The following is a 10545-nucleotide window of genomic DNA, read 5'->3' as shown; positions in this document are numbered from 1 at the left end:
GGACAGCATCCTGGATACTTCACCAGCAAAGTTCTACAAGGCCCTAAATTAAGGTATCAAAAACTCGAGAAGTTTGCGTATGTCTTAATAGTAGCCTCTCGAAGGCTACGACCTTATTTTCAAGCTGACATAATAAGAGTTCAAATGAACCAACCCATGAAGAAAATCCTTCAGAAGACGGATATCGCGGGTAGAATGGTTCAATGGGCCATAGAGCTATCCGAGTTCGACCTTAAATATGAAACTCAGACAGCAATCAAAGCCCAATGCCTTATTGACTTCGTGGCAGAATATGCAAGAGATCAAGAGGAAGCTTCCACTGCATGGGAGTAATACGTAGATGGATCCTCCAACAAAGTCGGAAGCGGTGCAGGCATAATATTAGTCAACCAATTAGTTGACCATACTTATTTAATCTTATTGGCAGCCGATCCTCATAGCTTAAACCATGAGTTTTAAGACACTTTGTCGGACCCCTTTTTCTTTTGGTTGCTGGTCCTGTTATGGAAATAAATAAATAAAAGACAATAATGCAAAAAATAATATGCATTGATTATAAGTATTAAACTAAACATAAAATATAATTACTTACTATCATCATCATTAGTTTGGGGTGATGCTAAAACTGGTCCTGTTATCAAGTATTAAAAGCAAAAGTCATTTGAAAGGAAATAGATTAACTATGACAAAAGTCAAAAAAGGCACATTAGGAGTTTGAGAAGACACACTTACTGTCATCATTAGCATATGGTACTAAAGGTGTTTGAGAAGGGCTTGATGCAGTATCCTCTAGCTCACCAATGATATTAACCATAGAACCACCTTTCAATCCTCTACTTTTCTTCACGTTTGATATTAATCGTTTGACGAGGACCTAATTCAATTTGCTCTTCTTATTCATAAATAATATTTCTCATTGAGATGCTTGACCTTAAAGCTTTGTCTTTCTTGTTTGCCATAACACTATAACAATTATAAAAAGTGCGTAAGAAAAAATCTCAAAGCCAATTAATTGTAATATTTTTGCATGAAAGCAGTATTAGCATGCATACTAATTTGATATAGTAATCATTCAACCCAGAACAAGCAGTATTAAGTAGAAAATAACAAGCATGTATTATTACATTCAAAGCAGAAATAGTAGAACAATATTAGATAGCGTTGGATCCTTTTCAAAGTCATCTACAAGGAAGGAGATGTGCTCACATTAGGAGGGAACAAGAGTGAAGAAGCTTCCTCCAGTCCAATTATAAATTAGAAAAAAAAGAATATTATTTTGTTAAAATAAAATAAAAATAACAAATTCGTAAATGAAAAGATAAATAGAGCCTTATCCAAATTTCAAAGAAAAATGTCAGTGGTCCTAGAATTAGAAATATTCAGCTACCTTCTATTTTAACATGCAAATATTATGTTTTGTATAATTATAACCTACCCATGTGCAAAATTCAACTAACGTAAACCAAGGAATCTATATTGATTTTAAAGTGAGTTAGTGTTCTCTGCCCAAAGTTTAATAGTCTAGAAGATCTGGATTTCCCATGACTTCTAAACTTCTAGTTAAAAGATCTTCCTAGGAAATAAAAGGGATAAACATCAACTAATCATGTGAAAATTTTAAGCATTAACTAACCTACAAAAAAGTAAAAAATAAATATTTCAGGGAACATTTTTTTTCACACATCAAGCACCGATAAATTGATGAATACAATAGGAGGTGATAACTTTATCATACTTCATAAATTAAAATTTTAGATGGGAAGAATAAACTATTCAAACTTTATGGAACTTTATAGATTCCCATTCTAATAATATAATAGTAACAAGTGCCGACTGAAGCAACTTAAACTTCAAAAATTTGATTTCAATATCAATTCAGACAATGAGAAGTACTCATTGAAACATCCCTTAGGATCTGCACTTCCAAGTTGAGTCCCCTGCATTTTTTGTTTTGGTACATTCTCAAGTCAGGCAAACACAGAGTATGGAAAATTTAGCAGTGAAGAATGAGATTTAATACTACATAACACCTTATTGTGACTAACACCTTTAAATTTAAATTACTCCATATCATAACTTATAAGCAGTGCACACAGCCGACACATTTTTGTGTTACCCCAAAATACAAAAATGCATAGATTTTGTATATCAAGATTTCCACACACATTCAATTGATTTTGATGGTACCGTAAATATTCTGAAGCAGCTAAAAATAAAACATTATAACAATGCCAAGACTGCATGCTCATTCACTTTGTACACAATAATAATTTAGTTCTTTTATAAATTTTTAAAAAGAAAGCAATAAATAAGCATAATCCTTTTTGCTTTGTTGATCATTGCAAAGAGAATATCCATATAAAACATAGCTATCCTAAGTGTTCTTGTTGACATCACCTAATCACGGTAGATATATAGGATTCAATGCCTGATTAATTAATTATTTTTTAATAACTTCAATTTGTAACTATGTATGTAACTAAGTTAATGAACATATATAAATACCGAGAGGAGGCATACATATATGATTGCAAATAAAAGGCCACAAATAATAGCAAGCTATTTAGCAGTTTAATTAAGTACTATCGTTAACCATGGGGTTAGAAGTTCTTGAGGCCCTTGATTCAGCTCGAACACAATGGTACCACGTAACAGCCATAGTGATAGGAGGCATGGGATTCTTTACCAATGACGGAGTAATTTTTATTCAGATGATGGAGTAATTTTCTTCAATGGAAAATTTTAGCCGTGGAAATTTAGCATTTATATAGCAACCAACAGCAATAGCAACTAAACCTTGTCCAAATGAACCTCCATGTCTCTTGCGACTAACACCTTATTCTATTAAAGATCCCAACATTTAACTTGTTTATCATCACCAGCAGAGATTTTTGTGTAATTAAATACTAGAACTGTTATAGTCAAATGGAAAAATAGAATGAATAATAATTAAAAGGGATAAGTACTTTTTTCGTCCGCAAGGTCTGGGGTCAAAATCAAAATCGTCCCCAACCTTTTTTTCTTATTAAAATCATCCCTAACGTTCAAAAATGCTTTAAAATCATCCTTTCTCGAATTTTTGGACCAAAATACCCTCATCATCATCATTCTCCTCTTCACCTTCTTCATCCCACCACCTCCACTGCCACTAACACTACCACCACCACCACCACCACCACTACCACCACAAACACAAACACAAACACAAACACCACTCCCTCACCCCCCTCCGATAACCCCCCATCCCTCACCCCTCACCCCTCACCGCCTCCCCCTCACCCACTCCCTCACTTCCTCACCGTAACCCCCCACCCCTCACCCACCCCCTCACCCCCTCACCGTAACCCCCCACCCCTCACCTTACCCCCCACCTTACCCCCACCCTTCACTTCCTCCCCCTCACCCACCCCCACACCCCCTCACCCCACTTCCTCATACCCCTCTCTTCATGGTCATCATCATCATCAACAGAAAATTCAGAAAATTCAAACAACATGGACAACAAATTTTACAAAAAATTCAGTCAACATATTTCACCAAAATTTCAGCAAGAACAATACTCCACAACAAATTCAGTTCACAGAAGAAGAAGAAGAAAAAGAAGAAGAAGAAGCGGTGGTGGGTGTGGTGCAGTGCGGTACGGCGGCGAAGCGACGGCAAAGCGGCGGCGACCGGCGCAGCTCGTGGCTCCATGGGTGACGGCGTGAGGCGCGGATTTGGCGGCGAGGCGCGGCGGGGCACGTATCGGGCTGAGCACGGCGCGACGGCGGTGCGACCGGATGGCGTGGAGCGTGGCCCCTTCCCCTCCGATTTTCTTCTCTCCCCCTCCTCCCCCCTCCCTTTTTCTCGCAGGCTCCCCCATCCCTTTCTTTCTCTCTTCAGTCCCCACCCCCTTTTCTTCTTTTTTTTTATTTATTTTATAATTATTTTATTTTATAATTTTTTAATAATAAAGGGTAATTTGGTAAAAAAATGGAAGTAGAAAAGGACGATTTTATAACGTTTTGTAACGTTGAGGATGATTTTAATAACAAAAAAAGATCAGGGACGATTTTGATTTTGACCCCATACCTTGGGGACGAAAAAAGTACTTATCCCTAATTAAAAAGTCAGTGTAATTAAACTCATTTATACCTAAATTCAAAACCTAAATTCAAATAAACAACTTAATTAAAACCTAAATTTAAAACCTAACTACTAAGTAACCAATTAAAAACCTAAATTAACTAATAATTATACATCAAATTAATTACATATTAATTATCAAGTAAAGATTAAAGAAGATTGAAGGAGCAAGAAGATAACTGAACTAGAACTCACCAAGCCGTAGGACGAGCAAGCGATCGAACCGCCGAGAAGATGACTGCGTAGGGAGAAGACGATGGTGCAGGCGAGAAGAGGACGGCAACGACAGTGCAGGTGACAAGAGAATGAACCAGCTGCTAGAAATTACATATGCATGATTCAGATCTGGATCAAAATCAGCAAGAGAAGAAAGAACACGAAAGGAGGTTCTTCTTCTTCTCCATTTGCCTCACCTCAAAACAGAGAATAACAAACCCAACCATAGAATTTGTTGAAATAAGAGAGAGATTCAAGGAGCGGAGGAGCACGATCGAGAGCGCCAGTGAGATTGAGAGCGAGAATGCGAAGGAGAACAAGATTTGAAGTGAGATTGGGAGTGCTAGCAGGTTCCCCGATCTTTCTTCCGTCCCAGCCATTAGGTTAGGTCTCCGATTTGATTTCTAGAATGTTATTACTGTATTTCTTCAACCTTTTTCAGCCACGATTTGATTTCTTCAATTTGTTATTACTAACCATGGAATAGGTAACATTTTTGAAGTTTTTAAAAAAAATTATATATATATATATATATATATATATATATATATATATATATATATATATATATATATATATATATATATATATTATATATACTCACACACACTAACATTTCATTATAAATGTTACCTTATATATAATTTTATAATAATCACTAACACTTTAACAAATGTTAAGCAATAAATGTTACCAAATGTTAAGAATGCAGTAGTGAATAGTTGTTGGCAATTAATTTTGCTTGCGTCAAAAGTTAAAGCTGACTCTTCCTTTGCTACAAAAACTAAATAAAAAAAATTAAAATTTGATGTAAAAATAATTAAATTAAGTATATAAAATATAAAATTATAATAAAATTTAAATTATAAAATCGTTAAATTTAAAGTATAAATTTATAAAATTAATTGACTCATTTAAAATTATAATATGAAAGATTTTAAGAATTAAATCATAATTCTAACTATTATGCAAAGAACAACTCAATAATGTTCATATACAATAAATAACACTACAAAAAAACTTGGATTTTGCTACGCTTTTAAAGCGTGGCAAAAAGTTGAAAAAAAAGTTTAGCGATAGTTTTGGACCACGCTTTTGAAAGGATCACATCTACAAGTATACTGGTGCTTTATCACCACGCTTTGGATGACCTATCACCACGCTTTATTTTTTGCCACACTTTTATAGATTGCCACGCTTAAAAGCGTGGCCGTATGTGAGAGATATGACTACACTTTTAAAGCATGCCAATAGCGAGAGATATGACTACGCTTTTAAAGTGTGCCAATAGCGAGAGTGATGGTTACGCTTTTAAAACATGACTGTTGATGACTACTGTACAATATGGCCATTTAAAGCGTGGTTATAAGTTTATTCAGTAACCTATTGTTCTTTTTTAATCTTCATAATAAAACCTTACAAAATTCATAGAGAATTTTAAAATTTAGACAATGACTAGTAATTTTAAATCAACTAATCTAACCTTCATAAACTTGTCACCAAAAAAAGTGTATGATCATATGACATGCTCTAACAAAATACCGAAAAAGTCATAACAACTACCCATGAATTCCTAATACATGAATTATAATTCCAACAACTACTACATTATCTACTTTCTTTACATACTTCATTACAAAATATGAAACTTCATGATTACTGATCATCTATTGTCAGCGAAATTGTTTTCCGGTAATTGAACAACAGCTTGTAATTAAATTCCACTAAGGTTTTCCTTGGTCTAAACTAAGATTTCACTATCGAAATTACAATTTTACTTAATGAGAAGTTGATAAGAGTGAACCGAAAATAGATCTGAGATATGTAAGCAGACATAATAGTAGTATAGTAGCTAATTGCAGCACTAAAGCTAAGAAATAGGATTTACCAGCAATTAAAACCAGCAATGAAGCAATGTAGGTGGTGGTAGAGGTCTCAAAACCAGCTCGACCCTACAACAGGAAGGGTTTCTTTCAAGCGATGGAAGGGAGCGGCCCTGAACAACAAACCTTCTCCAATGTTTCGACGGAAGGGAGTAGCGGCAGAGGGGTTAGGGGTTTGCAACGACGGAAGGGAGCGGCAGTGGAAGGAGCATCGACGAAGGGTTTGCGAGGGATAATGAGCGTCGAAGGAGTCACCGCCAGAAAGAGTCACCGCCGAAGGAGGGTTAGGGGTTTATGGTAGGAGCAGTGATGGTGGGAGTGCTGAAAATGGGAGCACCGACAGAGGCATTGCGAGCACCAGCGATGTTCTTCAGGGTGCTGGGATTTTGATATGTATTCGGAGTGCTATAGTTAATTGTCAGTGTTTAGGGTGAAGCATGAGAGGGACATAGGGTTTAGGGTTCTTTAAAGGAGAAAGAGTTTGAAGAGTTACAAGGTGTGCAATGTAACTCATCATATCTAAATGAAAGCTTTTTTTTTTGGAAACCTTTTGGCCACATTTTTGAAGCGTGTCAAAAGAGTTATAGAAAACGTCCACGTTTTTAAAATGTCATTATAATGAAATCATGTCGCCACGTTTTAAAAGTGTGCTTGTTTTTCTCCAAGGCCACGTTTTTGAAGTGTGGCAAAAAAAACATGGCCAAATCTCTAATCAATTATCACTCTCGTAAAAACGTGAACTTTGACCCCTTTCGCCACGCTTTTGAAGCGTGACAAAAAATAGTATGATCAAATCTCTAATTAATCGCTACCCTCATAAAAGCATGGTCATTAACTTCTTAAAAATGTGACAAAAAAAGCGTGACAATAAACTTTTTTCTTGTAGTGTAATAATCACTACTGCGTATGTTATGTGTTATAGTTTGTGGAAGTGTAACAAAACATTTTCCAAAATTTACGCGTTTATATTGCATGCCACATTTTGCATAACTTAACCGTCTGTTAACTTGACTTATTTAATTAAGGTTTAGTTAGTTAATAATGAATCATGTATAACACACAAGTCTTTTCTTTTTAAGATTTAAGTTGTTTTTGAAAAAAAGTTTCTAAAATGAAAAAAAAAAATACATAACTATTTAATTGTTGTTAAATTTATAATTTCTATCATATATAAATTTTACTATTTTAATTTAAAGATAATTAATTTTTTATTTTATCAATTTATTCACCCTAGAAAACTTATCCATTGCTTTTATATATATTATACGTCTTTATCAATGTATTCAACGGATAAATCTAAACAATTCCGGGCCACTCTTTCCCCGCTATTCAATAAATATTTTTTATCAGTTTATGAATATATTTTAACATTAGATGTAAAAATATTGATTTATGATAGTAAGCACATCTGCAACGAATTTTAATTAAGTTTTTTTTTGTTTCCTTCATTTTCCCCTACTTTATTTGCATGATTGCAAAAAACACTTTTGGAATTTGGTAAGAAATCACCAGCATGCTCTATATACCATAAAGCAACGCCAATGTTCATCATTATTTCTTGAACTTTTTTTTCTCAAAAGAAAAAAGAGAGAAAATAGTAAAATACTTTATGCTCCCGTATATAATTGTTGATTATAATATCAATTCACTAAAATTAAACGTATTCTAAATTCATCTATTATTTTAATTAATTTTCCTGTGTAGAAACTCATGAAGTTGTTGAGTCGTTATATATTACTTTACTACTTTCTTTACAAAATGTTAGGTGCTGGTTTACTAATTCAACATCACCACTAGCTACTTATAATAATTAATTATTCCAATATCGTTTGATTTCAAAAAACGAGAGATAGAATTTTAAAAGAAAAAAAAAATGTTCTTGTGGTTTGATTAATAGACATGGATCGATATGGGTGATTTTTGTGATCACCATAACATAAAACAGCTTCATCCAAAAGCAGATAGAATACGATGATTGAAAAGCCTCTCTCCATGTAGAATAAGCAACAAGTTTTTTTTTATTCAATGAGGGCATGGCTTTACAGTGAGACCAAAACTTTTTTGTGGTGAAAAAGAACCAAAAGGCGATGTTACTTATTTAATTATTTTTATTTATTATTTGTTGGTAAGAAAGGCCATGTTGTTTGATGATTATGCGGGATGATCAGCTTGCAAAAGGAGAAAGTGAAATCCTTTTACACAACATTCCAAGACAATTGCTCCCGAAGCCCCAATATCCCCAATCTCTTTTTCTTTCTTTTTTTTCTTCTCCCCTCCCCCATTTTGTTAAATTCTTCGATTTTATAAGTATATGATTAAATTTAGTTATCAATATTTTATAACGAAATTTTTTATTTTTATAATTGTGTTTTAACAATATTAAATATATAATTATTTATGTTTTTTTAATTAATTTAAATTTTGGAAAAAATGGTATCATAATAGCATAATATTAGAATTTTTATTTTTTAAAAGTCTATAATTCGATGCTTAGTAATACAAAAAGAAAGAATTTTAACATAAGATAAATAAAAAAATTAATGTAAAAAATTTATGTAAATTAAAAGAAAGAATTTTTTGTGTGAGAGAAATTTATTAGACATATAATTATTTATATGTCTTTTTTTATCAATTTAAATTTTTAGAAAAAAATAGTATTATGACAAATAATAGCTTTTTTTGCTTATTAAAAAGAGTGATTCAAAAAAATAGAGGATCAGAATTAACTTTAGAAGAGTGCTAGGTGGTTAGCAGTTTTTGTGATTTGTAGCCATCAATTAACCATCACTAGTATTTTTAATGGTGTGAGATTATATCCAATGGTGTGGAATTACTCACTTTTCTTTTGTTGGTTAAATACTGGTCAGATTTTAATAAAAGTGTTGGCTCCGAAGACTTTCTCTTAACTTTAACCTTAAAGTAAAAAGAAGCTTAAAATAAATTACTTTTAGTTTATTAAAATTTAAGAGAAAATTCAATTAATAGATGAGCGTAAGTGTTATAATTAACTTTCCACCACACTCATTTCTTGAACAATTATCTGATATCTCTATCTAGTCTAGTCTAGTATAAAGAGGATGAGGTGTTTTGTCTTGGTCGTTCATGTTTATTTTTGTTATCCGGAGACCGGAGTTAAATCAAGTTCCTTTAAATTAATTTTTTAAATATTAAATTATGAAACATGCTATTTTTTATTACTAAAAGTGTTGGTCTCTCAACGTTATAGTTATGTAGTTTGGGTTCCTTATTATAGGAAAGGAGAAAGTTGTTTTTTCTTTGTATATACTTAATGCATGCATTCACACATCGAAGAAAGTTGAAACATCAAACATCATTATGATTCCGTGTCACAAAGGATTTCCTATTGGACGTCGGCGAGATAAAGTGGATCGATGTTCGGCTCAATTAGTAATTAGGAAAATGATAATCAGAAATTAGGTGTAGCAAATTTAAAATGTCGCTAATGATTATTGGGAAAAAGTTAATATTTTTATTTTATATTTATTTATTTAAAATTTGTTTGGGCCACATTCTTTTTATTATTTCATTTTGGGCCAATTTAATTTTTTTTTATTTTTGAATTAATGTTATTTATATTAGATTGTTATAAAAATAACTCACCTAAACTTTTAAATTTTAATACATGTGTTTAAAGAATATTCTAAATTTTTAATACATATTAAAAACTTTTCATAAATATATGTTCGGTAGCTCAGGTGTTTGGTCGATCGGTGAGGTGGATGGCAGGACGAAGGGTTGAAGAGATTTGGATCTGGGTGCGAGTTGCTTGATGAATCCATATTTGACGATGATTTTTTGGTTTGAAATGAATGAATTTCATCACACAATCTGACACTTATTCATTGAAATAGCATGCATTTGTGATTTCCTCCCAAATTTCACTTAATTGCAAAAACATGCTTTTTAGGCTCCAAAAATGCTAATTTTAATTCTCTTAAATTCCATTCAATACCTTGATATGTCTGTTAAGTGATTTAAGGTCTTAGAGATCAAAGTTAGATTGGAAGAGATGGAAAAATGATCAAGCAAGAGTAGGAAATCATGAAGAAATGAAGATTTTGGCTGTCAGCACCTGTGCATACGCATCATCACAACATGTGTACGCACACTTCACTTTTTCCTCGCCCGCGTACGCGAACCACATATCCGTGTATGCGGGATAGCTGTCATGTGACTCATTAGTGGAAACATGATGGGGGTGATTTATGAGCTATTTTTGGCCCAGTTTGAAGCCCAATTCAAAGACTAGAGTCTGGGGGTAAAGCAAGCAAGAGGACATACATTCTATTAGCCTAGTTTT

At 33.2% G+C, this 10545-nt stretch overlaps 1 long non-coding RNA gene across 1 annotated transcript; it reads right to left on the bottom strand.

Annotated features, from left to right (window-relative positions):
• Nucleotides 1–386: 386 nt before the first annotated feature.
• LOC148578185 (uncharacterized) lies at nt 387–847 on the bottom strand. The gene is made up of 3 exons (XR_015902365.1): nt 733–847; nt 593–631; nt 387–498 (listed from the first exon to the last, which is right to left on the bottom strand). It is a non-coding gene; the product is annotated as an uncharacterized LOC148578185 (long non-coding RNA).
• Nucleotides 848–10545: the final 9698 nt, after the last annotated feature.

This window comes from Arachis ipaensis, chromosome B1 (assembly GCF_059453495.1).
Source record: "Arachis ipaensis isolate K30076 ecotype BB chromosome B1, ASM5945349v1, whole genome shotgun sequence".
Taxonomy (NCBI): Eukaryota; Viridiplantae; Streptophyta; class Magnoliopsida; order Fabales; family Fabaceae; genus Arachis; species Arachis ipaensis.
Note: the sequence above shows the minus strand (reverse complement) of the source record. Positions and strands in the feature narration are given on the sequence as shown.